This window comes from Bombina bombina, chromosome 5 (genome assembly GCF_027579735.1).
Source record: "Bombina bombina isolate aBomBom1 chromosome 5, aBomBom1.pri, whole genome shotgun sequence".
NCBI lineage: Eukaryota > Metazoa > Chordata > Amphibia > Anura > Bombinatoridae > Bombina > Bombina bombina.
Genome location: NC_069503.1, coordinates 412,016,633 through 412,043,841, shown reverse-complemented (window position 1 = coordinate 412,043,841; position 27,209 = coordinate 412,016,633). Strand labels below are relative to the sequence as shown.

Below are 27,209 nucleotides of genomic sequence, written 5' to 3'. Positions count from 1 at the left end.
GTTTATTTATCTACTAGTAATTTAGAATGCTATTTATAACCTAAATAACTACTGTAAAATATACATTCATCAGCAAAAACTTGCCTGCAACATGTCAACTTGTACATATATCCCTTAGCCATCCAAACCACTCTACTCCTTCAAAATACACTTACATTCAGAACAGTAATTGCTTAATTTAGCTATAAACAACAATAACTTTGTACCACTAACAGGCTTACATAATTTTAGCTAACACTGCTGACTTAATGGCCACATATGAACCAAATAGGCATTTAAACTAAGGATGATTGAGACCCCTAAAGGGTTCCTATCACCTTCGCAAACAACAATTTTTGTTGCCCAAGCTGGATTTACCATGCTGGTGCCCCTAGACACGGTTAATTGTACACCAAGATTTTTCAAACCATGTGTTCTAGTTTAAGTCACCACTAACATGTGTACTTGATGATGATGATTATTATCATTAATATTATGAGAAATTTGAATGAGAAAAACCTATGGTAAGTCCAAAAAAGTAAAATAAGCAATAGATATAATTATTTGAAGTGAACGGTAACTTCAAATAACCCTTTTTAAGACCAACATCTTTTAACACCCAAAAAAATGATTTGACAAAATTCTGTCTAGAAGAGGGGGCTGACCTGCAGCTTTATCCCCTTGATCCAATCTGACATATATATATGTCATGCGGTACAAAGCCCATCGTACCGCATAATGTATATCTACATCAGTGCTCCTGTCCCATATGAAGGCAAATACCAAATCATTACAATCGGTGATACTGTAACGATCGTCTGCTGGTCCAGGTGGGAAAGCAGGAGGTTAGTAGGTGGCAGAGGGGAGGGAGGAGGGTGAGAGTGGGATAGGCACTTCACTGCAGAAAAAAAGATGGAAAAGGGGGTGTGGGACCATAGCTAACAATTGCCGGAGGAGGAAGGTGTGGGGATCACTATACTACAGAAATATATATATATATATATATATATATATATATATGTGTGTGTGTGTGTGTGTGTGTGTGTATCTATAGGTATTGACAGACAGTTACCAGTCCTAAAGATGGCCACCATTAGTGGCAGGAGGGTTGTAGAGCTATTTAGGGTGATCAGGGAAGTGGGATGGTTGAGGAGGATCACTAAAGCCGGACAGATAGCTCATTGTGCTAATGCACTGTTACAGAGATCTGTGGCAATTAAGAAATTAAAGAAGGAGCAGAAGACGTCCTGGCCACTTTTCCAATAAGCTCCCCACAAGCTTAACATACAAATTTCCCACAAGTTTTAGAGAATGAAAAAGGGCGCTTCCACAGCTGACAAGGAGTAAATATCAAAGTTTTTTCTAAACAATTTTAAATAAATCCAAAACACTTCTGACTATAGAAAAAAAATATATTCAAATTTTAAAAAACAGTTGCAGTATATCAACAACAATGTAATAGCAACGTTTATAGCAACAGTTTTAACTTTCCGTAGCAATATATCAACAACAATGTAATAGCAGCATTTATAGCAATAATATATCTGTGTTAGTCTAAACAGCACAACTGTGTCAGTTTATACAGCACTAATTATGCAGCAAAAAATAAATGTTTTATGTTCACTAAAAAAAAATGTATATTTCAAAAGGTATTAAGCATAAAGAACATATATAGAAAAGAATATATTCAAATTTTAAAAGCAGTTGCAGTATATCAACAACAATCTAATAGCAGCAAAAAATAAACCTTTTATGTTTACTAAAACATTCATATATTTCAAAAGGTATTAAGCAAAGAAAAACAATCGGCTAGATTACGAGTTTTTGTCGGTAATGGTGTGCGGTGCTAACAAGCCTTTTTTTTCTCACCGCTCACTTAAGACAACGCTGGTATTATGAGTTTTCTGCAAGCCGGCGTTAGCCTCAGAAAAGTGAGCGTTGAGCAAAATTTTGCTCCACATCTCACTGTAATACCAGCGCTGCTTACGGTAGCGGTGAGCTGGCTAAACATGCTCGTGCACGATTTCCCCATAGGAAACAATGGGGCTGAGCCAGGTGAAAAAAAAACCTAACACCTGCAAAAAAAACAGCGTTCAGCTCCTAACACAGCCCCATTGTTTCTTATGGGAAAATACATTTTACGTCTGCACCTAACACCATAACATGAACCCCGAGTCTAAACACCCCTAATCTTACACTTATTAACCCCTAATCTGCCGCCCCCGACATGTTGGTTGGGGGGGGGTATTGGTAAAAGAGCCGATTACTTTGGGGCAATGCCCCGCAAAAGGCCTTTTTAAGGGCTATTTGTAATTTAGTATAGGGTAGGGAATTGTATTTTTTGGGGGGGCTTTTTTATTTTATTAGGGGGATTAGATTAGGTGTAATTAGTTTAAAAATTTGTAATTTTTTTTTTTATTTTCTGTAATTTAGAGTTTTTTTCGTAATTTTCGTAATTTAGTTTATTGTATTTAATTGTAGTTAGTTTAGTGAATTAATTTAATTATAGTGTAGTGTTAGGTGTAATTGTAACTTAGGTTAGGTTTATTTTACAGGTAAATGTGTACTTATTTTAGCTAGGTAGTTATTTAATAACTATTGTACCTAGTTAAAATAAATACAAAGTTGCCTGTAAAATAAAAATAAACCCTGAGATAGCTACATTGTAACTATTAGTTATATTGTAGCTATCTTAGGGTTTATTTTATAGGTAAGTATTTAGTTTTAAATAGGAATAATTTATTTAATTGTAGTAATTTTATTTCATTTTATTTAAATGATATTTAAGTTAGGGGGTGTTAGGGTTAGACTTAGGTTTAGGGGTTAATAAATTTAGTATAGTGGCGGCGAAGTTGGGGGCAGCAGATTAGGGGTTAATAAATGTAGGTAGGTGTCGGCGATGTTAGGGACGGCAGATTAGGGGTTAATAACATTTAACTAGTGTTTGCGAGGCGGGAGTGCGGCGGTTTAGGGGTTAATACATTTATTTAAGTGGCGCGATGTCCGGTCGGCAGATTAGGGGTTAAAAACGTTATTTTGTTATATGTTTGCGATGTGGGGGGGGCTCGGTTTAGGGGTTAATAGGTAGTTTATGGGTGTTAGTGAACTTTTTAGCACTTTAGTTAAGAGTTTTATGTTACGGCGTTAGCCCATAAAACTCTTAACTACTGACTTTTAAATGCGGCAACAGTCTTGACAGGAGAGGGTGTACCGCTCACTTTTTCCAGCAATCGTAATACCGGCATTAGGAAAATCCCATTGAAAATATAGGATACGCAATTGATGTAAGGGGATTTGGGGTATGCTAAAATTGAGGAAAAAAAATGAGCGGTACACCTGTACCTGTCAGACTCGTAATACCAGCGGGCGTTAAAAAGCAGCATTGGGACCCCTCAACGCTGCTTTTTAAGACTAACGCAAGACTCGTAATCTAGCCGAATATGTTTTAAAAAAACAAAGAATTGCACAAGCACCAAGGGTATAAATCAGCTTGTTTGCAGGTGTGCCAACTATTGGACCTGCACCAAGGTCCCAAGAAGTCAGTCCAAAAATGATATAGCTGCACCACCAACTGTATTAAAACATCATTATTTTATTGTGCCACTTAAAACAGATATGTCCTTATTCATGACATGAATAAGGACATGTCTGTTTTAAGTGGCACAATAAAATAATGATGTTTTAATACAGTTGGTGGTGCAGCTATATCATTTTTGGAATGTTTTAAAAAACAGGGACGTCTAGCTTTAAAAATATACTACCTTAATAAAAAAACGGTTTTACCACCTTAAATTCAAAAGAGCCTTATTACTCATAGGTATTTGTATTTTTAAGTCTTTTTAGACAAAACAATATAAATGTGTGTCTGCCTTGATAAGTCTTTTATGGACTTTATGATATCAGTTCCCAAAAACTTTGCTGTTCAATTCCTAATGTCACTATGTGACTATCTCAGCAGCTTTCCAAACCAGCTTTTTAACAGCTTTTCCAAAACAGTCTTGCTGCGTGTAAATAACAGAACCTCTTGGCCAGCAAATGAAATGCACAGACTGATTCAACGTTACCTCACCAGCAGCAGGATCACAGTCCCTTCTTGGAAGGATAAGGAGCACGCAAACTTTCAAAGCGTTTTCCCTCCACAAATCTCAGCGTTTTTACTTCTCTGCTGCTTCACTTCTCACTTCTCTGCTGTTTGGTTCAAATCACCTGCTAGCATTGTGTGATGCAGTCAGTCAGCTGAATTATGGCTGTAAGGCTTTTTTTCTGATATCGTTTGTCACAAATTTTAAAAGTTGACTTAGGTATAGTTTCAAGTGGCACCCCACAGCAATTCTACGCGTTTCGCCCAATGTATAGGGCTTTATCAAGATCTTGATAAAGCCCTATACATTGGGTGAAATGCTATTAGATTGTTGTTGATATACTGCAACTGCTTTTAAAATTTTAATATATTTTTTTCTATATATGTTTTTTATGCCTAATACCTTTTGAAATATAAAAAAAGTTTTTAGTGAACATAAAAGGTTTATTTTTTGCTGCATAATTAGTGCTGTATAAAGTTGTGCTGTTTAGACTAACACAGATACATTATTGCTATTACATTGTTGTTGATATATTGCTACGGATTAATAAAACTGTTGCTATAAACGTTGCTATTACATTGTTGTTGATATACTGCAACTGTTTTTTTAAATTTGAATATATATTTTTTCTATACTTTTTTCTATACATAAAATATGAAATTATCTTTATAATCAGAAGAGATCTGTGGCAACCCAAGGGTTGCAGGTCGATCCGGGCAAGGTCCACTCAGCCTTTCATCCTTCCGAGATCGGTAAAATGAGTACCATTAAGTTGGGTAATAATAAAACCTGTTATCAGTGCCGCAAGTCAATTAATTTTGAGGTTGTGTGCTATACAAGTATCCAATTATTAATTATTACTACACTGCAGATTTATTTTTAATTAAAAAATAATAATAAAAAACTAAACTGCATACTCGCAGACTCCCAGTGCATACTCCAGATGGTGCAGATCAGGAGGGGTGAGGGAGGGAAGACAGCTGTTTTGGAGGGATCAGGGGGTGGGAGGGTAATCTCTACACTACAACAAAAATTAATCTTACAACTTCCTGATTAACCCCTTTCACTACAGCTGCAAAAAGCATTCTAATTACAAAAAACAATGGCAAAGCCACAAAGTAAATCCCAGAGAAGCTTTTACAAACTTTTGTGTTATGACTGCACAATCGGTATGTAAATAATTTCAGTGAGAAACCAAAAGTTTGTGTAAAAATTAACATTTTTTTCTAAAATAGTGGCATAAAATATACCAAAAGGGCCTAGACCAATATCTTGGGTTCTCTACTTTTAAAAAATAACCAATATATGCTGTCTCCTACGTAACTTCATGTGTGTGAGCTCAATGTTATCTATATGACACACATGAACTAACGCCCTTTAGTGGTGAACAATTGTCAAAATGCTTTCACATAAGAGGCGGCCTTCAAGGTCTAAGAAATTAGCATATGAGCCTACCTAGGTTTAGCTTTCAACTGAGAATAACAGGAGTACAAAGCAAAATTGGTGATAAAAGTAAATTGGAAAGTTGTTTAAAATTACATGCCCTATCTGTATCAAGAAAGTTTATTTTGGACTTGACTGTCCCTTTAAGGAGCCTGTACATATTATGTTTACATTGACATGGCCATGTATTTTGCATCTTTGTTATGACAATATCACTGGTCCTCAGCAGAGCTTTCTTAAGTTAGATCTTATATTTTTAGGGGGTAACACATAGAAGCTATCCATGTGCATGGAATTCCTATGTGGGGAAATCACTTCAAACATTCTATTGTAAAAGATTTTTTTTAAAAAGAAAAGATCTCAGTAATTATAGAAAATACAGATCTAGAGATTCAACTAAGGACATAATTTATTCTGGGCTTCATTTATAAACTGCTGGATGGACAAGGCTCACTATCATAACCTTGTCTGCCCGGCCTTGCTGCCCCCTGCTTGTGCACGAGCGGGGGCTGTCAATCATCTCAATACTGTATGTATATACCACTGCTCCTTATGGAAGTTTGTGATCTATAAACTGTTAACATAACCCTCAAGTAGCTTTCACCATGTGATTATTACACATATTTATGGTTATGGCAGTAGAGTGTTTAGATTTCACCTGCCTGTTTTACTGCAATGTTAATATACACTGAATTAATTGACCCCTCTATTAGAACTTCTTTCTTTTCTTTGGTGACAATTATAACTGATTGTATGAACAGTTGTTTTGCTACTCCTAACTTCCATTCAGGTTTGTTGTTTCTTTCCACCAGCGAAGAATAGGAAATGTTCCAAACAGTTCTGCATTTAGAGGGGAGCAGACTGTATTGAGGTACAGGCAAAATGTGTCCGTCATCACTCCAGTAACTCCTGTGTATTCATTGTTGGCCACTATATATCTGTAGTGAGGTCCCAGACTGTCTATACAGCACCTATAGATACTCCCCTTTTGTGAGTACAATTCTTTTGCTTTTTGCTGAATTAAATGAAATTGGATTATACTATGTGGTGCCCCTGTATTTAAAATGTTATATATTTTATAGAACATAAAAAATCAGAAATCATATGTTGCATCTTGCTAGTTCCTAAACTGGCTACTATTGTAATCATTGGTCAAGTTCAAAGTTCTAATCCGAACCTAAAAATCTATCCTAAACTCCACATTTTAATATATCTCAAGTTTTATCTCTATATTTTCCTCTATTGGCCTCCCTCCCTTCTGTTTCTACCCTATACTTCTCAGTTTCTGTCATCACCACCTTCCACTATCATTTTCAGGATATTTCTTGCACTGCATCTATCTTGTGGAACTCTCTTCCTCAGTATGTTTGACCCCTCCACAATCTTCAAAGCATTAAATCATTCCTTAATACCTGCCTATTCAGAGACTCCTAACACCTTACCTTAATGCTTATTGCATATCAAAGACCAACTTTCCTAGCAAGAATCTCAGTATCCTTGACAGAACAGTCCAACACTCAGGGGCATATTTATCAATGTTCTAGTGGACATGATAGGAAGTAGCGTATCATGTCTGCCGTACATCAATAAATGCCAACAGCACATGCTGTCGGCATTTATCATTGCACAAGCAGTTCTTGTGAACTTCTGGTGCAATGCTGTCCTCTGCAGATTGGCGGCCAATTGGCCCGCTAGCAGGGGGTGTCAATCAACCCAATCGTATTCGAGCAGGTGGACAAGTTATGGAGCAGGCGGACTTGATAAATATGCCACATAGTATATAGTAATATCTTAACATGACACAGAGTCATGTAAACATTGTACAGTGAGATTGTACTCAGGACCCCATAATTTGAATCAAGTTCGGAAACTTTTGGAAACTTACTTGGATCTGTAGATTGTCATTTCTTGTATGTCTGTGTTTTTAGAAAGACTGAGGTGCTGTGTCCATATACCTAGTTTAGTGACTACAATTAGCACTCATCTCAACCTTTTTCTCCAACTCCCACATAGACTTTAAACTGTCTAGAAATCAGGGTCCTCTGATCCATAAAAAGTACAGAATATTTTTAGAATAAGATCTAAAATCACATTCTAGTTTTAAGCCAATACCAGAATTCAGATGTGTTGACTTGCAAATAATTTTGTTGTATTTGCCTTTGTATATTTTGGGCTGATAAAAAGAAATTGCTTCTCTGCATAAAATAATACATATTTCAAAACCATGCTAAGTAAAAAAAATCCAATATGTGCTTTTTACTTGTCAAGTTTATGAAGTGAAATTAGTCTACTTATTTGATTTACTACAACACGATGATGCATTTTATTACTCTGCTACTGTAATGTTTGCCAATCATTAATGATTCATTATGATTTTGTCTAACAATAGTCCAAAAATGTTGCAATATCTAATATAAAGATGATTTAAATATTAATGTTTAAAGTAGAAACTTAGCTGAATATTTTCTGCATTTTAGAAAAAAAAACTAATCATCCTTGCTGAAAGCTGAGATACCTAACATATGTCAGTAAATAATAATAAGGATTTACTTTTCTTTTTTTTTTTTAAACCTGCACATTCAAATCAGCTTCAAAGAATGTATTAGAGCCTGTTTAGTTTTTTTCTCAGGGCATAATTATAATGTAAATCTGTTTGATGTGAGATGCAAAAACCTACTTTTTTGATTGCTTTAAAAAAAACAAAAAAAAAAACTATTATAAATTATTCCATTGCTCTAAATTAAAAAGAAAGGTGTAAATCTAAAACTTTCTATAAAAGGTAGATAGACAACCAAATATGTGGTTACACCGTGTAACTTATCTTAGATTAATCACATTTTAAAATGTATTATAGCAGAAATCACCTATATGGTTTTACCACGATGCTGGCAGGTGAGCTTATATGCTTTGGTAAAATATGCTACTAAACTACTAAACTTTCTAATATGTTTCCTGGATAATGTGAAGATGTGTTTTCTCTTGTTTATAAAATCTCTTGTTTCTAAAAGGATTTACATTTTTGGTGCTCAGACTTTGTTTATTATTTTTATTTTCTGTTTATGTGTCTGTATATGTATGTATATATATATATATATATATATATATATATATATATATATATATATATATATATGCTGTATGTATATAAATTGTGACAGCAAGGCATGGTAATAAATGGAATAATTGGAGAGAAGGGTGGGCCATTATTCCAACAGCTATGAAGCTGTCCAGGCTAGGGTTTCTGATTAAAGGGACATTATAGATGTTTCTTTGCATCAATGTTTTGTAGATGATCCATTTATATAGCCTATGCAGTTTGTTTGATTTTTTTAAAAAAACTATAGTTTTGCTTATTTTTAAATACAAAAATTTAAATAAAGTTGCGCTGATTTTCAGACTCCTAACCAAGCCCCAAAGTTTTAGAAGAATACTGATGTATACCTACTCCAGCTTGCTCCTGTTTGTGTAAAGAGTCTTTTCATATGCAGAAGGGGGAGGGGGGAGTATCTACTCTTTTTACTATAGAACCACTTTAAGTGGGTGTTCCAGCTAGCCTTTTTTAACAGAGCTAAACTGGGAGTTTCTAAGTGAGTTTTGAAATGGTTTTATACTAGATTTTTAGACCAGTATCTGTGCATATTATTCTTTATAGTAGTGTCTATTACATTCCGTTAAATGAAAATTGGTGTATTGTAGTCACAGGTGTGGCTCACGATTGCAGCCCTGAGAGTTTAAAAGAAAGCCTTACTTATGCCTATCATACTGTTACCCAGTCAGGAGGGCTGGTGTGTTAAAAGGACTTTGTTACAGTGGGTGATTTGTAAAAAGGACTGTGTTGTTGTGGATACTTTGTAAAAAAGACATTATTCTACAAAGTGCTATGAAATACTGTGATTTGCTTCAGAGAATGGATTTTCCCTCCTGAATGTTAAACTGCCCTTTTTGCTGTTGCTGTTTCAATAAAACTCTTGAAATATGCAGTAGAACAGTTCACTCTAATTTTATATATTTTCATTTCATATGATAACAGCATGAATTGATGCAATCATGCATGGTTACTGACAATATAAAGATTACTATGACTCATGGGACAAAATACATTAAAAGGCTTTGCCAAACTCACCAAAGAATGAAGAGATGAGTGAGTTTTAGTGAATCAACATCATAAACATAACATAACTGGTACAGCTGGAGAGGTAGAGATGTCAATGAAGAGGCCGCAGAGTTCCCTTGGTGAATGGAGCAGATGACTTGTATTAAGAATATATCTATCTATCTATCTATCTATCTATCTATCTATCTATCTATATATATATATATATATATATATATCCTTATTCTTCTACCAGCTTTATATAAATATTTTGTAGGTCATTTTGTATTTCTTAGAACTGGTTTTGAAATTGTTGATTTGCTCACATTTATGGAAGCACTCAAATTACCATGTGAAATGCAACCTACTATGCTCATAAATGTTGTTAAGCATAATGATAATGTTTTATTTTGTACTAAAGCAGTCAGCTTGAAATACTTGATTTGATTTTAAAGGTCACCCATCATCATAATGTGATTCAAAAGCAATCACAAAAAAATCACAACATGCTTAAGTACAAAAGATCAGAATGAAAAAGCCGTCTTAGTAAACATGAACATATCTGCCTTTTCCCAACAGGATTGAAGATCAATTTTGCTGGGTGCTATGTTTTATAGAACATAATATTATAACTCAATTTTCTAAATAAAGGGCATTTATGCATGGCAGAACGTTAGTTACAAATGCTTTCTGAGCAACTACACTTACAGCTGATATTGCACGATAAGGGACAGAAAAGACATTTGGTTCTATTTGAATAATTACTTACTGACAAAATGTGTGTATTGCTTGCACCTAATTTAATACTGCGAAGGAAGCAGAATTTGTATTACTTATTAAGAAACGGCAGCATTTTATGGTCCTACATCTATTAGAATCACATTTCCTCTGTTATGATCCTCACCATGGCTGCACACATGTGACTCATCCTTAATATAGAAACATAGAATTTGATGGTAGATAAGAACCACAAAGGCCCATCAAGTCTACCCATATTACGTTACTTTTTCCTTAGGATTTCAATTCCTTTACAGTCTTTGTGTTTACCACCTCAAATTGAAGTTTATTCCATGAATCCACCACCCTTTCTGTAAAAAAAAATGCTTTGTCAAATTTCTCCTGAATCTGCTACCCTCTAACTTTAGATTGTGACCCCTTGTTTTGGCAAATAGTTAAAATAAATTAGATGATGAAAGACAGAAGCCATGTAGACATATTTTGCATTTGAATGTTGAAATGTTATTAGTTTCAATGTTAAAGTTTATGTTTCCAGTTATTTTAACCTCTGTTTCCCTCCCACAAGTTTACAGCATCTTTGATATCCAATCAGGGTACAGTTCCCAAGGAGAGTGTATTAACGTTCATGCACCACTAGACAGATGCAATGCTTTTTATATTACCAGCTTGCCATGATGTGTTATAAAAGTACACAGACAAGTGTTCCCTAGACTTCATGAGTGTTTACTAAATATTATTTTCTTTTTTTGTACATAGAGCATATACACTGGTTACACTCTGTTTTTTCTGTTATTTCATGCTGCATGTTACTTTAAATCCTTATTTTAGCGCGCTTGGAACACATGTGTGCTTCTTTATATTCCAGAAAAAAAGATCCACAGTTCCCCAGAATAGAAATAATAAAATCATTACTTTATTTCATAATTAATTACAAAGTTATAAGACACAAAGCGCTAGATTACAAGCGGTGTGGTACTGCGGTATTTCTCCCCCCGCTCCGCTAGATTTAAGCTTTTTTACACTAGTCGGGTTGTGTTCGTATTACAAATTTCATACAACCTATTTTGCACTAGTGTTAACCCTAATAGCACGAAAAACCAAACTTAATTTTCCGCTTGTGTGTGCATGTTTTCCCCCATTGAAATCATTTGAGAAAGAAAAGTAGAAAAAAACACCAATCGGGCAAACAACAGAGTATATTCACATTAGCAAATGTGAAATATTTACAGTAAATGCATAGTTAAAAAATGTATTAACTATGAATATTTCAGAAATAGGTTTTATCATGTTTTCATCTACTTAAAGGGACAGTCAAGTTAAAAAAAAACTTTCATGATTTTAATAGGAAATGCAAGTTAACCCCTTAATGACCAAGGACGTACGCCACACGTCCTCAAAAAAAATACAGTTAATGACCGAGGACGTGTGGCGTACGTCCTTGGTCTGGAAAGCAGCTGGAAGCGATCCTGCACGCTTCCAGCTGCTTTCCGGTTATTGCAGTGATGCCTCGATATCGAGGCATCCTGCAATAACCCCCCTTGGCCATCCGATGCAGAGAGAGACACTCTGTGGCCCTCTCTGCACCGGATATCGGTGGCCGGTAACGTTGGTGGGTGGGAGCAAGTCTGGGAGGCGGGTGGGCGGCCATCGATGTGCCGAATGGAGTGGAGGGGGGCGGGAGCGGGGGGCGGCGGGCAGGCGCGTGCACGGGGCGGGAGCGGGAGGGAACCGCTGCACTACAGAAAAATAAACTGGGAAAAGTTAAAAAAAAAAAGTTTTAAAAGCTGTAAATAAACAGCTAAGGGACCTGGAAGGGGTGGGGGGTTGATCTTGGGGGGGGTGGAAGCTACACTACAGAAAAGGGCATTTTTTTAAATAAAAAGGCACATTTTTTTACTAAACTGGGTACTGGCAGACAGCTGCCAGTACCCAAGATGGCGCCCATTAAGGCAGAGGGGGAGGGTTAGAGAGCTGTTTGGTGGGGGATCAGTGAGGCTGGGAGCTAAGGGGGATCCTACACAGCAGCATATGTAAATATGCTAAAAAAACACACACAAAAAGCCCAAATATAGCTTTTATTTTAGTACTGGCAGAGTTTCTGCCAGTACTTAAGATGGCAGGGACAATTGTGGGGTGGGGGAGGGAAGAGAGCTGTTTGGGAGGGATCAGGGGGTCTCATGTTTCAGGTGGGAGGCTGAGCTCTACACTAAAGCTAAAATTAACCCTGCAAGCTCCCTACAAGCTACATAATTAACCCCTTCACTGCTAGCCATAATACACGTGTGAAATGCAGCAGCATTTGGCGGCCTTCTAATTACCAAAAAGCAACGCCAAAGCCATATATGTCTGCTATTTCTGAACAAAGGGGATCCCAGAGAAGCATTTACAACCATTTGTGCCATAATTGCATAAGCTGTTTGTAAATAATTTCAGTGAGAAACCTAAAATTGTGAAAAATGTAACGTTTTTTTTAATTTGATCGCATTTGGCGGTGAAATGGTGGCATGAAATATACCAAAATGTGCCTAGATCAATACTTGGGGTTGTCTACTACACTACACTAAAGCTAAAATTATCCCTAAAAGCTCCCTACATGCTCCATAATTAACCCCTTCACTGCTGGGCATAATACACGTGTAGTGCGCAGTGGCATTTAGCAGCCTTCTAATTACTAAAAAGCAACGCCAAAGCCATATATGTCTGCTATTTCTGAACAAAGGGGATCCCATAGAAGCATTTACAACCATTTAAGCCATAATTACACAAGTTGTTTGTAAATAATTTCAGTGAGAAACCAAAAGTTTGTGAAAAAATTAGTAAAAAAGTGAACGATTTTTTGTATTTAATCGCATTTGGCGGTGAAATGGTGGCATGAAATATATCAAAATGGGCCTAGATGAATACTTTGGGATGTCTACTAAAAAAAAATATATACATGTCAATGGATATTCAGAGATTCCTGAAAGATATTAGTGTTCTAATGTAACTAGCGCTAATTTTGAAAAATAATGGTTTGGAAATAGCAAAGTGCTACTTGTATTTATGGCCCTATAACTTACAAAAAAAGCAAAGAACATGTAAACATTGGGTATTTCTAAACTCAGGACAAAATTTAGAAACTATTTAGCAAGGGTGTTTTTTGGTAGTTGTAGATGTGTAACAGATTTTGGGGGTCATAGTTAGAAAAAGTGTGTTTTTTTCAATTTTTTCCTCATATTTTATAAACATTTTTATAGTAAATTATAAGATATGATGAAAATAATGGTATCTTTAGAAAGTCCATTTAATGGCGAGAAAAACGGTATATAATATGTGTGGGTACAGTAAATGAGTAAGAGGAAAATTACAGCTAAACACAAACACCGCAGAAATGTAAAAATAGCCTTGGTCCCAAACGGACAGAAAATGGAAAAGTGCTGTGGTCATTAAGGGGTTAAACAACTTTCCAATTTACTTTTATCACCAATTTTGCTTTGTACTCTTGGTATTCTTAGTTGAAAGCTAATTCTAGGAGGTTCATATTCTTATTTCTTAGACCTTGAAGACTGCCTCTAAACTGAATGCATTTTGACCACTAGAGGGCATTAGTTCATTGAGCTCATGCACGTGAAGTAACCCTGGAGTGAGCACTGATTGGCTAAAATGCAAGTCTGTCAAAAGAACTGAAATAAGGGGGCAGTTTGCAGAGGCTTAGATACAAGGTAATCACAGAGGTAAAAAGTGTATTATTATAACTGTGTTGATTATGCAAAACTGGGGAAAGGGTAATAAAGGGATTATCTATCTTTTTAAACAACAACAATTCTGTTGACTTTAATGGCAAAAGGTTATAATGCACTTATACAGTATATATGTTTAGATATGTGTACATATATATTAATGTTTTTATATGTGACTGTAAATACATATATACACATATAAATACATTACTATATATGTACATATATATATATATATATATATATATATATATATATATATATATATATATATATATATATATATATATATATATATATGAGCCGAATTATCAAGCTCCGGATGGAGCTTGATGCTCCTTGTTTCTGGCGAGCCAAACAGAAGTTATGAAGCAGCGGTCTAAAGATCACTGCTCCATAACTTGCCCGGCTGCTCTGAGGTGGTGGATAGAAATTAATCTGATCGAATACGATTGGGTTGATTGACACCCCCTGCTAGCGGCCAATCTGCAGGGGGCAGTATTGCACAAGCAGTTCTGGTGAACTGCTTGTGCAATAATAAATGTTGATAGCGTATGCTGTCAGCATTTATCGATGTGCAGCGGACATGATATGCTACATCGTATCATGTCCGCTCGCACTTTGATAAATATGCCCCATAGTGTGCAAGTAGAAAGCACTCACCGGGTCTTCATCAACAATAAATCTCAGTTTATTTTAAAATATTGACGTTTTGGGGGTGTTAGCCCCGTCCTCAGACCTTAAACCCTTTTATTTGGTTTATGGTCTGAGGACGGGGCTAACACCCCCGAAACGTCAATATGTTAAAATAAACTGAAATTTATTGTTATTAAGACCCAGTGAGTGTTTTCTACTTGCTTACTGTAGAATTTAAATGCACCCTGGGCAGTTGTGGGCTTGAAAAGTGTGTGCAGAGCCCTACGGAAGAATATATATATATTTATATACATACAAATACATGTTTAGCATGTATCTGCCATATTTATTTCAAAACACGAGATCTCCTATCTTTAAGCCCTTATAACTTTTTTGTGCAATATTTTATTAAATAAGCCCAGTAGTCATTCACATAATATATTCATTAGCATACTGTATATATGTGTCTTTATTCCCAGAAAATAATATGGTCAAATTTAGAATTTATCACTGATAGTAATCAGGTTTTTAACTCTAGTATCCAGTAAACTTCCCTTTTCCTCTAGAAGCTTTTCCCAATCTCCCCCTCTCTGAGCCAGATTACAAGTTGCGCACTATTGTTAGTGTAAATCGTGATAAGCAATATTGCATCAGCGCTTACTTGCACGCATATAACAAGTTGAAAGAAAATGCGTTTGCAGGAGTGCAAATAAATTTAGCGCACATTGGGTTTGCTTGAGTGGAGACCTAGTAAGGGCCTGATATTCAAAAGCTCTCTGCTAAGGGTGGGCGAATGTGTTTATATTAGAATTCGAATGTTAGAACAAATGTTATTGTAGAAATTTGATTTACATAATCGAAGGTTGATAAGAATGAATATTCTTAAATATTCTATAATGAAATACTATTTACAGTTTTCGAATGTCACTTTTGATTTCGAATGTTAATAATTAGATTGAATGTCCACATTCGAAATTTCGAATGTAACATTTGATTTAACAAACACTATTCAAAAGTTCAATAGTTCATGTGGCTAGTAAATTGTAACATAATAGATACAAATATATCAATTTGAATGTTTCTATTTCGAATATTGCATAATTTGAATATTACATTTAAAGAAAGCATTAGAATTACTATTACAAATATATCAATTCAAATTTTTGCATAATATTGCATAATTTTAATGGAATATTACATTAAACAAATGTTAAAATGTTGTACAAACATTCGAAATTTGAAACGAACGCATGTGTTAACATTTGTTTCATTTTTCGAATGTGAAACATTTGCACATCACTGATCTCTGCTCAGGCAAGATTATCTAACACATTTTGTCAGTATGGAGAGGTCCCTAAAAAATGTTAGTAACACAAATTTTAATTTTAAAGATATTTATCTTACTATGCAGGGTTCTTGATGGGGTGTAAAGGCGCCTACATTACAATATGATGTCTAAAAATATTCCAGCGATTTTCCATGATTTTTCTCCATGCATGCAAGTTTCTGAATATCAGGCCCTAAGAGTAAGAGAGAGCTAAGAGTATGGGGAGAAGAAGTTAGCGTGGTTGAGATATCTTAAAGGGACACTGAACCCAATTTGTTTTGTGATTCAGATAGAGCATGCAATTTTAAGCAACATTCTAATTGACTCCTATTATCAATTTTTCTTCGTTCTCTTGCAATCTTTATTTGAAAAAGAAGGCATCTAAGCGCTTTTTTGGGTTCAGAACTCTGGAGAGCATTGTTTTATTGGTGGATGAATTTATCCACCAATCAGCAAGGACAACCCAGGTTGTTCACCAAAAATGGGCCGACATCTAAACTTACATTCTTGCATTTCAAATAAAGATATAAAGAGAATAAAGAAAATTTGATAATAGGAGTAAATTAGAAAGTTGCTCAAAATGTCATGTTCTATCTGAATCCCGAAAGAATTTTTTTGGGTTCAGTGTCCCTTTAAGTCATTAAGTCAGGTTTTTCATGCGCACAATTTACTTTCAACTTGTAATATGTGCACTAACTCGCACATGTTAAAACTTTACTTCCAGTGGTGATTGCGTGCAAGTAAAAGTTCTAAATAGTGCTCCACTTGTAATATGGCCCGCTTTTGGGCATTCATCTTCTCTATTGCTTTCCATGTAATTGTGTTAACTCTTAATATCATGTTTTTCTTTTAAACTCCTCTCAACAGGAACTGTGGAATCTCTTGTTTTGATGTAAGAAATATGTTCCCTGATACAAGAACAAATATCTGTCATACTGAATGTGATATTAAGCACATGAGATAAGATAAATAAGAAAAGTGACGGTGCAATTTAAACAAAAATTTATTTGGTAAACGTTTGATGACTGTAGCAGAAATTCCCTACTGGCATCCAAATATTCACAAACATTGCATCTGCTACTTCCAAATATATAAATTCCCCAATCGGAATCCCAGCACATGTATTTATTCATGTAATTGTTTGTAAGACTTAAAAGGGATATGATACCCAAATGTTGAAGCACTTGAAAGTGAAATAGCAGATATCACCTGAAAATCTCTATGTAAAAAAGGAAGATGTTTTACCTCAAAATTTCCTCAGAATCCACATCCCATTGTAAAGGGGTTTTAAACAGCCAATCAGGATGCTAGTCCCGGGACTTGCAAGGGAACATGCATCTGGCATGTGCAGGCACAGTTATGTTATTTCCCTACTCAGTTTAAGAAAAATTACTATGAAATCTCACAATATTTCATGTTATCTCATGAGGTCACAGTAAAGTAAACCATGACCTCATGAGATAACCATGATTGGTTGTTGTATTTTGTTAATTTTTTAACTGTAGCTGGACAGTAGCTGAAGGACAGAGCACTTACTTTTTTGAACTGAAGAAATATTGAGGTAAAATATCTTCCTTTTTACATAGAGATATTCAGGTGATATTTTCTAATCAGCTTTTTTACAGCTATACTACATCACTTTCAAGTGATTTAGCATACGGTTATTATGTCCTTTAAGCTAATTTTGATGAGACACTATGACTTGCCATTTGTATGCTAATTAAAGATTTAAACAACGCCCCTCCCTTGGGTGAGCCAAGTGAATCAAATTGTTAGTAGAAACTATTTGCAAATTATTATGTTTGATGTCCCTTTAAATCTTTACATTTAAGTACCAAAATGAAAGTAATTTTGTTTCATCTTCTCATGTTTCTCACTAAATAATAAAAACTTTATTAACCTCTTTAGGACATATGACGGAATTTTTCCGTCATAAAACAATTGAGCAAACTGAAAGCTGTGTCCTTAAAGGGTTAAAGGGCAAAAGCTTATATTGTTTGGGAGTCATAGCATAAATTATGTTCAAGGGTCATTAAAGGGACACTAAAACCAAAATATTTATTTCATGATTCAGGTAGATAATACAATTTTAAACAATCTTCCAATTTACTTATATTATCTCATTTGCTTCATTCTTTAGATATCCTTTGCTGAAGAAATAGCAATGCCCATGGGTGAGCCAATCACACGTGGCATCTATGTGCAGCCACCAATCAGCAGCTACTAAGGATATCAATAGAATGAAGCAAAATAGATAATAGAATTAAATTAGAAATGTGTTTAAAATTGCATTCTCTATCTGAATCATGAAAGAAAAAAAATGGGTTTCATGTCCCTTTAAAGGGACATTATACACTCATTTTTTCTTTGCATAAATGTTTTGTAGATGATCTATATATATATAGCCCATAAAGTTTTTTTTCCAAAAAAAAGTATAGTTTTGCTTATTTTTTAAATATCATTGCTCTGATTTTCGGGCTCCTAACCAAGCCCCAAGGTTTTAGGAGAATACCTTCAGCTACCTACTCCAGCTTGCTTCTGTTTGTGTAAAGGGTCTTTTCATATGCAAGAGAAGGGGGGGGGGTCTTATTTCCCACTTGCTGTGGGCTTTCAAGCTACCTTTTCAACAGAGCTAAACTGACAGCTTCTAAGTAAGTTTTTAAACAGTTTTATACTGAATTTTTATATCAGTATCTGTGCATTTTATTCTTTATAGTAGTGTCTATTACATGCAGTTATATGAAAGTGTATACTGTCCCTTTAAGGGAACACTCAAGTCAAAATTAAACTTTTATGATTCAGATAGAGCATGCAATTTTAAACAACTCTCCAATGTACTTCCATTAACAAAGATATTAGGAGTAAATAGGAAAGTTGCTTAAAATGTTATCTCATGAGGTCACAGTAAAGTAAACCATGACCTCATGAGATAACCATGATTGGTTGTTGTATTTTGTTAATTTTTTAACTGTAGCTGGACAGTAGCTGAAGGACAGAGCACTTACTTTTTTGAACTGAAGAAATATTGAGGTAAAATATCTTCCTTTTTACATAGAGATATTCAGGTGATATTTTCTAATCAGCTTTTTTACAGCTATACTACATCACTTTCAAGTGATTTAGCATACGGTTATTATGTCCTTTAAGCTAATTTTGATGAGACACTATGACTTGCCATTTGTATGCTAATTAAAGATTTAAACAACGCCCCTCCCTTGGGTGAGCCAAGTGAATCAAATTGTTAGTAGAAACTATTTGCAAATTATTATGTTTGATGTCCCTTTAAATCTTTACATTTAAGTACCAAAATGAAAGTAATTTTGTTTCATCTTCTCATGTTTCTCACTAAATAATAAAAACTTTATTAACCTCTTTAGGACATATGACGGAATTTTTCCGTCATAAAACAATTGAGCAAACTGAAAGCTGTGTCCTTAAAGGGTTAAAGGGCAAAAGCTTATATTGTTTGGGAGTCATAGCATAAATTATGTTCAAGGGTCATTAAAGGGACACTAAAACCAAAATATTTATTTCATGATTCAGGTAGATAATACAATTTTAAACAATCTTCCAATTTACTTATATTATCTCATTTGCTTCATTCTTTAGATATCCTTTGCTGAAGAAATAGCAATGCCCATGGGTGAGCCAATCACACGTGGCATCTATGTGCAGCCACCAATCAGCAGCTACTAAGGATATCAATAGAATGAAGCAAAATAGATAATAGAATTAAATTAGAAATGTGTTTAAAATTGCATTCTCTATCTGAATCATGAAAGAAAAAAAATGGGTTTCTTTGCATAAATGTTTTGTAGATGATCTATATATATATAGCCCATAAAGTTTTTTTTCCAAAAAAAAGTATAGTTTTGCTTATTTTTTAAATATCATTGCTCTGATTTTCGGGCTCCTAACCAAGCCCCAAGGTTTTAGGAGAATACCTTCAGCTACCTACTCCAGCTTGCTTCTGTTTGTGTAAAGGGTCTTTCCATATGCAAGAGAAGGGGGGGGGTCTTATTTCCCACTTGCTGTGGGCTTTCAAGCTACCTTTTCAACAGAGCTAAACTGACAGCTTCTAAGTAAGTTTTTAAACAGTTTTATACTGAATTTTTATATCAGTATCTGTGCATTTTATTCTTTATAGTAGTGTCTATTACATGCAGTTATATGAAAGTGTATACTGTCCCTTTAAGGGAACACTCAAGTCAAAATTAAACTTTTATGATTCAGATAGAGCATGCAATTTTAAACAACTCTCCAATGTACTTCCATTAACAAAGATATTAGGAGTAAATAGGAAAGTTGCTTAAAATTGAATGCTCTATCTGAATCATGAAATAAATAATTTGGGTTTAGTGTCCCTTTAACTTTTTGAAACACCAGCTCCTACTGAGCATGTGCAAGAATTCACAGAATTTACTTATATGCATTTGTGATTGGCTGATGGCTGTCACATGATACAGGAGTGATAAGAGACATAACTTTGAAATTTGTCAGAAAAAAATCTACTACTCATTTGAAGTACATACAAAGTGATATTGCATTGGCTTTTTATCTTGCATTTGATGATTATGCAAATCTAATGTATTAACTGCCCGTTTAAAATCCAATTGCTGTTCCTCATGAAATATTTAATTGTGCAGATTTTTTTTTTTATACCTGCTTCTCCTTTGTTTGAATTCTGAAAATTGTAATGTTTCGCTCCACCCAGAGAAGTTGTAATGCATTCGGTGGAATTCAGAACCTCAACTCTTTTACATGCTGCACAGTGAATGGCTGATATTTACAGAAGCCTTTTTATATCTATCCCTAAGGGGCCACAGTAAGTAGTAATATAAACACCATGCAAGTGGTTTTTCAAGGGGTGGGTGCATATTTTTCTAAAAAAAAATCCTTTGCAATGCTGTGAATAATTTTTAAAGCATAAATCAAAATATGATTAACTGCCCTTTTAATATAAGCAACACATTTAAATTTTACTGGACTGCCGCAAAACTATTACCTCTAACTTATGGAATGCACTATAAGTAGAAATATAGAAACGTTGGAAAACAAATATGATGCATTTATTAAATAAATTTGTTACAAATTTGCTTTAAAAAAACCCACAACAGGTTTAATTAAATAATTCAACTGTGACTAATGTGTCAAATGCAATGCAAAGTATGTAGTAATGACAATTAAAGATCCAAATGGGCATTTAGCACTCATAGGCCTGGATTACAAGTGCTACATTATGTTGTGCTTGGCCTGGCACAATCTATAAAGCTTAATCAGCTATTTTACGTTCCTTAAAGCTTTTTAATAATACATATATAGCATGCCTTATATTTTCAATGGATTTTGCAAATATTCCGCTCATATTACAAGTCATCAAATAAATGTTGTGGTCAGGAGCAATATATCCCTATTTAATACTTTTTAAAAATCTGGTAGTAACTTTTATGGCTTGCTGTTGTGCATTGGAATTCACTTCATAATGTAATAGAAATAAATGAAAACCTACTATCAGAACATATTTTTTCCCCTTGATTGTCTTTACACACTTGCATAAATATATTTAGTACTGCCCCTCTTAGAAATCTATTACCTGATGGAAACTAAGCATCCTGATAGTCCCCTGGTGTCATGTTCACAGCTATTCATCTGCTCTCCTATGCAGTTATTGTATTAACTCACATGCAAATAGTACTGTTTCTTTAATAGTCTGACATCCAGCCTATAAATGGCCTCCTTCCACACTACTCTTTGCTTGGTATTGGATCGTAGATTGCATTGTCTGTACTCCTTCCCAGCCTCCTTTGAAGAAACCTCAGAACTCTCTGTTCAGCTACGGAACTCTATGCCGCCTGTCAGCTGTTTCACTAATTCCGGAAGTATCGGAGCAGTGACGTCACATGCCAACCTTTGCCGCATCTCGTGGACTGAGTCTGTTTGCTCGCTCTGAGTTCTTTCTCCTGCGGTTAAGCTTTAACTGCTCAGGTACCTCATTCAGCTACATACCTGTTATATGCTAAAGCAGTATACACTTTATACATTATATTGCACTCTGATCGATCTACTCATTGTCATCTTAATTACACTTCAGTTATATTTTTCTCTGTGTTAACACCTATTTCATTGGTGACTTGCTGTGCTTATGCTGCTGCATTTATTCAGTGATTTATTCACATGTGGCAGCTATAGAATACCCACAGCATCTTTCACCAACTATTAAACTGCATTGATTCAAAGTGGGTTCTCACATTACATGTATTGTAATTAATGTTACCACCCAAATAACAATCTCTGCAGCAAACTTACTAAAATTACATTTATCTCAGCAGCTGTGGTTCACTTAGACACTAACTTTTATTTCAGACATCACACCTGGACATGTGACCCTAAGTTGAAAAAGGAAATTCTACTATTTTATAAGGGAGTGCACTTGCTACCTTTAGTTGTTTAGATAAGTTTAAGAGTGTTTCTTTCAATCTCCATAGTATTCTAGAAATCATCTATTAGGTTACTGCCATTTCTATATCACCTGCTTTATTGAGGAATATCAACACTTCATTCGATAAAGGGGGAACCCTATTTTCATTTGAGTCATTTTGTGTGTCTGGTGTCTATAGGCAATAAGGGCTGTTTATAGCCTACTCCTCTTATGACAAACTAACCTGGTGCTTAGTGGTATAGGTAATCATTATCACTATGATGATGATACAAGGAGCTGTTTCATTGCAATCAAAGGAGAGGATTCCACTCTTTCATATGAGAGGTTTTGTGCATTTCATAGTAAATAAAAGGTCAAATTGTACCTTTTCACTAAAATTTAAAGTGACTACTGTTACAGGTGATAACCTACATTTTAGAGGGATATGTAACCCCTATATTGAAAGAGGATATTCCTCTATTTCAAATGAGGAGTTGCATATTCCTCTCAGTAAAGCAATAATTAATTATCACTCCCCATTCTGTGTTGTGCCATATTTAAAAAGTATTTTAAAATTACAGAAATATATGTTCCAACACAGGGAAGTAATATGGGTATCTAACTGTACTACTAATATGTTATACTTTGTTATAAAAAGGAATTATTACTTTTTTGTTAAAAGGACATGAAACCCCAAATTTTTATTTCAAGATTTAGACAGAACATACAGTTTTAAACAACTTATTATTTTAGTTCTGTTATCAAAGTTGCTTCAGTCTCTTGATATCCTTTGTTGAAGAAACAACAGTGCACTAGTGGGACCTAGCTGAGCAAACTGGGTGAGCCAATGAAAAGAGACATATAAATGCAGCCACCAATCAGCAGTTTGCTGCCAGTAGTGCATTGCTGCTCCTGAGCCTACTTAGGTATGCTTTTCCAGAAAGGATACAAAGAGAACAAAGCACATTAGGTAATGAAAGTACATTGGAAAGTTGTTTGAAATCACATGCTCTAACTGAATCATGAAAATTTAATTTTGTCTTTAATGTCCCTTTAAGTTAAATACCAGGACATATGAAAACATACACATTACACATTAGCGCAAATATAAGTACTGGCTGTCACTTTATTAAGTCAATCTGATTGTGTAATTAAAGAGATCTAATTAATTCATCATCATCATTGTTTATTTTTGGAATTTTTTGTTAATATGGTTGTTTTGAATATTTGTTTTAGTTCTAGAGACAAATACCAGATAGCAACAAAATGTTTTAAACATTTGTGTTTGTGCAATTAAATGTACTATGGATCGGATGCTCTGTCTTCTAGAAATGCAAGATATAGAACAGACTGCTAAAAGATTTTTACTGATAAGAAAGCTCTTCTCACTTTCCATAAGAAGGAAGCATCTGTGCGGAAAAAAATGGTGCTTCATTTCCATAAGAAAAGGAGGGGGAGTGCACAGTCATAGACTAATCCCCATAGTGAAAAATAGTTTCCAGTTTCTACTTTTATCATGGGCGGAAATGGGAGATGATTAAATTATAAAAGGAATGGTGTCCTCTCTGTAGAAACCATGGTTTCATGTGCTCTGTTGCTTCCTAGTCTCTGAAGTGTAGCATTTACACCCTCAAAAAACTATTTCAAATGTGAAATAATCTATGCTTCCCTGGGGTGAGTTTGTGTGTGAATGTGGGTGCCTATGGATGTCTGTCTGTGTATTGTTTCTCACTGTTAGTGCAGCTTGTGTGTGATGACAAGTGCTCAGGTGCCTGATATTATTGACAATGACTATACACAGGCCGATGAGCAGCAAGCAGTTATTCTTTCTTTAAATATGAACTTCAACAGCTTCTGTTGCTTTTATTATATTTCCCCTTTTTTTTTACTATTTAATGCATAACAAGTTTCACAATACAGTATCAAATTATCACTTTACACAAATTATTTATTGTTAATGGTTAAATAAATTGCTGGAGAGCTGTTATGCTGTCTAAGCTTATGTTTGTCCCACTCTAGACTAAGATGTATTGATCAATATCAAGAATAGTGTTTTTATAAAAAGCTCAACTATGTGACCATCAAGTAGAATGTTAAATTTAACATTTAAGATAAAAGAGAGGAGAATGAAAGCCAGATGCTAACAGCCTGTTAAATGTTTTTTTTTTTTTACACCAAAGGTATAGATAGCATCACATAAAATTACCAATAGGGCTTTTGAAGAATGTACAATATTGTGTAGATAAATCCCTTATTCTGTGTTTGTGACAAATTAGTGATCAATTATTTAATATGGCATTTTGCATGTAAAGCTGCCTTTAGCAAATTAAACATAGACAGGTAATATAGATAATATAGCTGTGTCTAGTTGTGTCTATTCCAGTAACAAGTACTTATTGACTGCTCCAAACAAAACAGATAGCGAGTAGAATTGGGCTATATAAAACAATTGCAGCAAGTACGGTGAGTATGCATTTAAAATATTTTCAAACTTACTCAGTATGTTAGTATACTGTAAGGCAACAACATATTTTATTACAAGGTGTTTACTGTCCCCTTAAATTATGAGCCTAATTTTCCTTTCTAGAAAATATATAATTTTAGTCAGAGCAATTATGCACTTATAAATTAAGCATCAATGCCTGAAATGTATCACATATTGCCACCTGCTTTATTATAAACGAACATAGTACTGAAACACAGGGATGCCTGAGGAAACTGCGGGTTACAGCTGAAAAAAGCATAGCAACTGCCTAAACTTGGGGAATTGTTCAACCCCACAGTTTTGTATACAAATTATTTTTACACAATTTTAATAAATACTTTTAACTGCAAGCACAAGTTCTTTTTGGAGTAAAAGGGAACTGAGTGAGACCATTCCATCACCCGGGTCAGTGAGCAGGGACACTGAGGCCTAGATTTGGAGTTCGGCGGTAACCGTCAAAACCAGCGTTAGAGGCTCCTAACGCTGGTTTTGGCCGCCCGCTGGTATTTGGAGTCAGTGATTAAAGGGTCTAACGCTCACTTTTCAGCCGCGACTTTTCCATACCGCAGATCCCCCTACGCCATTTGCGTAGCCTATATTTTCAATGGGATCTTTCTAACGCTGGTATTTAGAGTCGTTTCTGAAGTGAGCGTTAGAGCTCTAACGACAAGATTCCAGCCGCCTGAAAATAGCAGGAGTTAAGAGCTTTCTGGCTAACGCCGGTTTATAAAGCTCTTAACTACTGTACCCTAAAGTACACTAACACCCATAAACTACCTATGTACCCCTAAACCGAGGTCCCCCCACACCGCCGCCACTTGATTAAAATTTTTAACCCCTAATCTGCCGACCGCCACCTACGTTATACTTATGTACCCCTAATCTGCTGCCCCTAACCCCGCCGACCCCTGTATTACATTTATTAACCCCTAACTTGCCCCCCACAACGTCGCCGCCAGCTACTTAAAATAATTAACCCCTAATCTTCCGACCGCAAATCGCCGCCACCTACGTTATCCCTATGTACCCCTAATCTGCTGCCCTAACATCGCCGACCCCTATATTATATTTATTAACCCCTAATCTGCCCCCCTCAACGTCGCCGACACCTGCCTACACTTATTAACCCCTAATCTGCCGAGCGGACCTGAGCGCTACTATAATAAAGTTATTAACCCCTAATCCGCCTCACTAACCCTATCATAAATAGTATTAACCCCTAATCTGCCCTCCCTAACATCGCCGACACCTAACTTCAATTATTAACCCCTAATCTGCCGACCGGAGCTCACCGCTATTCTAATAAATGTATTAACCCCTAAAGCTAAGTCTAACCCTAACACTAACACCCCCCTAAGTTAAATATAATTTTTATCTAACGAAATAAATTAACTCTTATTAAATAACTTATTCCTATTTAAAGCTAAATACTTACCTGTAAAATAAACCCTAATATAGCTACAATATAAATTATAATTATATTATAGCTATTTTAGGATTAATATTTATTTTACAGGCAACTTTGTTATTATTTTAACCAGGTAAAATAGCTATTAAATAGTTAAGAACTATTTAATAGTTACCTAGTTAAAATAATAACAAATTTACCTGTAAAATAAATCCTAACCTAAGTTATAATTAAACCTAACACTACCCTATCAATAAAATAATTAAATAAACTACCTACAATTACCTACAATTAACCTAACACTACACTATCAATAAATTAATTAAACACAATTCCTACAAATAAATACAATTAAATAAACTAGCTAAAGTACAAAAAATAAAAAAGAACTAAGTTACAGAAAATAAAAAAATATTTACAAACATAAGAAAAATATTACAACAATTTTAAACTAATTACACCTACTCTAAGCCCCCTAATAAAATAACAAAGCCCCCCAAAATAAAAAATTCCCTACCCTATTCTAAATTAAAAAAGTTACAAGCTCTTTTACCTTACCAGCCCTGAACAGGGCCCTTTGCGGGGCATGCCCCAAGAATTTCAGCTCTTTTGCCTGTAAAAAAAAACATACAATACCCCCCCCAACATTACAACCCACCACCCACATACCCCTAATCTAACCCAAACCCCCCTTAAATAAACCTAACACTAAGCCCCTGAAGATCTTCCTACCTTGTCTTCACCATCCAGGTATCACCGATCCGTCCTGGCTCCAAGATCTTCATCCAACCCAAGCGGGGGTTGGCGATCCATAATCCGGTCCAGAAGAGGCTCCAAAGTCTTCCTCCTATCCGGCAAGAAGAGGACATCCGGACCGGCAA

The 27,209-nt window shown here is 35.1% G+C and overlaps 1 protein-coding gene across 1 annotated transcript in view; it reads right to left on the bottom strand.

Moving 5' to 3' along the window:
• RBMS3 (RNA binding motif single stranded interacting protein 3) overlaps positions 1-27,209 on the bottom strand; it is a 1,116,133-nt gene that overhangs the window by 124,493 nt on the left and 964,431 nt on the right. The gene's annotated exons all lie outside the window — the stretch shown is intronic.